Below are 4,697 nucleotides of genomic sequence, written 5' to 3' on the forward strand. Positions count from 1 at the left end.
TAGTCCTAAGATATGATGTAGAAAGAGTCCCGCACTTGCAACCAAATATATAGTACAATGAAGATAGAAATTTAATAAATTTTGACCACACCCCCCAAATTTAATAAATTTTGACCACCCCCCACACACACAAACACATGCATGATGATGCATGACATTAAAAACATTTGCTTGAAAGAGCAGAGACATGGGAAGTGGACGGCAAAAGGGCAGAGAGACATGAGACAATTCAGGGAATTGGGACAGACATTGACCGCAATTCAAGGACCATAAACTATTGACTTTTGTTTGGTTTTGGGGTGTGAAAATGTGAAGTGAAACCATGTCACCTTCAGGATTTTTGAGTTCCCTCCAAACAAATGCCAGAAGTCTCTCTGCAAAGAAAGTTCACATGCATGATGAATTGTGGTGTGGTACTGTCGTTCACCACCATCCTTGTGTTGTGATGACTTTTATTTTATACCATTGCCAAACACATGAATTTCAAATAATACTCAACTGTGGCCCTTTTGTTTGTCATAGACAAAATTATGGGTGTTTTAGGTCAGAGATTCATTTTTAAATTTTGAGTTTATAGGTTTAAATTTTAATTTTTTAGTGTTAAAACAATAATTATAATTTGAAAGATCATTTTACCTTTATTTATTTATCTATTTGTCTACTATTCACATGATATCTATCTGTCCACCTATCATTTCACTATTTTTCCATGTGTTACTTATTTATATCTAATCTACCTATTTGTACATATGATCACCACCACCACCACAGTTGCTGCCGGCCACCAACTCTGCCGTTAGTCACAGCGGGCAATTTTTTTGTGAACTTTCTGGCAGCCAATCGGTAACGGGCTGACGATGGGGTATAATTAAAAAGAGAAAAGAAAAAACTCTTCCAAAAAAAAATAAAAATGATTCTTCTCACCAAACAATTTCATTATACATGCCTTTTATCATATATAAAAAAGGTCAAATTATTTCTAAAACTATTACTAAAATTAAGTGACAGGATTACTGGTGTAGTGGTATTAAGTTAGAAATGTAATATAAATTATATTTATTTGTGTAGTAGATTAGTGGGGTGGTATTGATTGGTTGGAATTAAATTTTATGAATTTATGTAAATGTTTTCAATATATAAAAAACTAACTTTGTTATTTTTGTAAAGTGGGAGTAACATGGTATTTTCACCTCAATTCGATAGGGTTGGATTGTGAAACCCAACCCTCCCATGAAATTGCTAACACTCCCTTGGAAGGGATTCATAGTTGCATGGGACTTTGGCATTGTTCCAAACAAATATAATTTATGTGGAACTCATAGGATTATCAGTCTACTTCCATCACCTTGAAACTAAAACAAACTGGCCTTATAGACACATCACAAAAATTATTATGTCACTTTATGTTAGTTATGTTATTTTTTGATAAAAGTTATGAATAGATAAATTTATAGTATGCACACTTAAAATAAAAATTACAAATCATTATAATTATGTTATGAATGTTGTGGTTATGCTATAAATGATATGGTGAAAATGTTATGAATCGTGTGTGGTGAAAGAAGTTAAAAAATATAATGTAATGTTTGTTTCAAAACAAAATAGGTTATGTATGTTTTTTTATTTTATTTTTTCTAGATAGGGAAGTTCTGTATGTTAGGATTGGGTACATAGGGGCGTTTTGGAAACTTGCTAAAAAAGCAAATTTTTTGACTTTTTAGTTTTTTAACAGAAAAAAAGTCTTAAAAAACTCACAAAAAGCTAGTTTTTTTTAACTAAAAAAGTCACCAAAGAGTCAAAAAAAAAAAAAAAAAAAAAAAAAAATCAAAAAGTCAATTTTTTACTAACTTTTCAAAACACCACATATGATGTATTATTTTTTAAAGTTACACGTTATAGCTGGTCATGTAACTTATTTAAAAGGGACTAAAGGGTTGATTTGTTGTAGATTTTTTAAGCTAAAATTAAATTGATGACAAAAAAAGAAAAAAAAAGAAGATAGTCAAAACATCTCTCTTCTAGCATTTTAATAATAATTATTATTTTAAATTTATTTGAATTATTTTTTCCTTAGCAATCCGTAAATAATGAATCAGGATCACCTACTTTATTCTATGCCATTCCATTTCATTAGTTTATGGAGTTGTTCATGTTAATAAAAGCGATCCTATAAAATAATCAAACTCGAGAACAAAGAAGAGTGCAAGAAAGAAAACAAGTGAACTAAATTAGTAAACAAAAATTATACAAAATATTTCGATATAAATTTCTAAAATAAAAAGTCATAAACAATATCAAGAAATTGCACCAAACATGGCATAATTTCAAAATCAATCAAAGTAGGCAACATGTGGTGCTTGTCTTGGTTGCTAATGGACAAGCCTCCAAGCAAGGGCCCTCAAAAGTACTCAAGGAAAGTGAAATGTTTCACTCTGAATTTATCACCAATAATTTTACCTCTCACGTGGTTATATATTTGACAATGACCACACTCCTTATTTTAGGATTTCACTATTCACACAAACCCTAAATCACATATTTTAGGGTTTCACTTACTGGTGACATTTGCCAAAAAAAAAATAGGACTATCTCCCGTCCCTTATAGTGATTGAATTGTACATTCTTTCTTAGAAACTCACCATGAGTCTCACTCTGGTTATATGTGTCGCTAATTTTATAAGTTTCTATGTGCAGATCATTCATGAAATTTAAATTAATCAAATTCAGTGAGCAAAAGATTAACCTTTTCGAACCTTCTTGAGAAACTATTTAGTTCTACAAACTATAATACTTATCACTAATTCCTCCTTTTCTAGAAAAAGAAGTCTAAGTAAGGTTCTGAAAAACGGTTGCGGTGGCTGTAACGGTGGCGGTGGCGCGGTTGTAGTTGCGGGGTGTAAAGGCCGTAGCGTAACAGTTGCGGTAACCGGAACCATGAATTTTTTTTTATTTTTTGCACAATTTAAAAAAACTTACCAATACACATATTTTTTTCCATAATCATATTTCTTGGGTTTTAAAATCAATATTGATCAATTTTTGTAAATTTTTAAATATGATTCAATATATTTCATATTTTTAAATCACTATAAACTGAGTTTTTTACATTTTATTTTAATAATTAATGACTTTGTATATCATAAATCCATATTATGCTTGTAATAACCCGACCCTCGTACATGATTTCTTAAATGCTTACTGTGTAGTTCCGTGAAAAAAAAAAAAAAATTATGATTAAGGAAGTGAAATCCATGTCTATGAATGTCTATCTGTCTCACAAGGAAACTATCTGACCATCAACGCGTTTGAATTAGAAATTGGAAGCCTTAACAGCTTAATTAGCTGAAATTGATTATATATCCGTAATCAGCATAATTTTTAGGTAATATTAAGCATGTTCGTGAAATTTTAATTTTGGAATGATTAAACGATCCATTTTTGTCTTATATGCCTTACTTATGCCTTACTTATATATATATATATATATATCTAAGCCTTTAGGAGCCTTGATCAAAAATAAACAAACGTGAATACCATTTTGGGGGAAAAGAGGAGAAATCGGGGGAGAAGGGATTCCACAAGGAAGCTTGGCAAAATTGTTAGAGGTGTAAGATTGAATTCAAGGGCACATTCCAGAAGGAAGCAACACGCCATCTCAACACTGTGAGTAGTAGTACTTATGTTATGTTATGCAATCATGTTAATGTCTCAAGCACGTAATGCTCTTATGCATGTTTAAGATATGTTAATGTTATATGTAAAGAAAAGCATTTACAAGGGCTATATGCCATTTTCAAGGGCCGTGTGCCACAAGTTTCAAGTATATTTTCAAGGGCCATGTGCCACAAGTTTCAAGTACATTTTCAAGGGCCATGTGCCACAAGTTTCAAGTATATGTTCAAGGGCCTCGTGCCATATGTTCAAGGGCTTCGTGCCATCATGTTTCAAGGGCTTCTAGCCACAAGCTTATGTCACGGGAATAGGCCTAGGGCCATTATGAGTTAAATGCAGAATCAGACAAATCATGTGCATGCTACATCATTTTATGTATTGATGTATTTAAGCTTCAAGTCAGACGTCTTTCATTATGTATTACTACTCATTGAGCTCGGCTCACTCTTTATTATGTCTGTTTCTGTAGGTTATCAGTCAGGGGGTCAGTCCTAACTTTGACGCTGTCCCTTTTGTCAACCTTTACATGTTCAGGCACCATACCAGGCCATTTATTTTTGTGAAGCTGCTAAGATATGGGTCTGCTTTTGAGAGCCACCTATGGATGTTGTACTTAACTTTTATATTCCTTTTGTTATGCCCAATTATCGGGCTAGGACTGTAAATGTATATGTTATACACTATATCCAAGGATATAGTTTTAAACTTTATCCGCTTTTGATGATGTATGTAATGCATGAGATCCTGGCATGTAGAAATAGCTCAATGGAATATGCTTGTATTTTTTGTTATATTAATATTTTATGCTTCCGATAAGGCCCCGTACGGTATGAACACCAGTTTTCATGTCAGGTCTTGCTTAGGTCATGCCCAAACCTTTAGGGGCAGGTGTAGGGCGTGACAATGCTTGTGGCAACAAAAAAAGAAATTACTAGACTTAGATGTATAAAATTATTTTTTTAATTATTATACTTGTGGAAGCATATGCAACTTTTAATTTGAATAGTTTTAAAAAATAAATTATA

The 4,697-nt window shown here is 32.2% G+C and overlaps 1 long non-coding RNA gene across 1 annotated transcript; it reads left to right on the forward strand.

Moving 5' to 3' along the window:
• Window positions 1–3,609: 3,609 nt before the first annotated feature.
• On the forward strand, window positions 3,610–4,396 carry LOC145790057 (uncharacterized). The gene is made up of 2 exons (XR_014328696.1): window positions 3,610–3,663; window positions 4,142–4,396. It is a non-coding gene; the product is annotated as an uncharacterized LOC145790057 (long non-coding RNA).
• The last annotated feature ends 301 nt before the right edge of the window (window positions 4,397–4,697 follow it).

This window comes from Camellia sinensis, chromosome 5, assembly GCF_055761805.1.
Source record: "Camellia sinensis isolate YWXY chromosome 5, ASM5576180v1, whole genome shotgun sequence".
In the NCBI taxonomy this organism is placed as follows: Eukaryota; Viridiplantae; Streptophyta; class Magnoliopsida; order Ericales; family Theaceae; genus Camellia; species Camellia sinensis.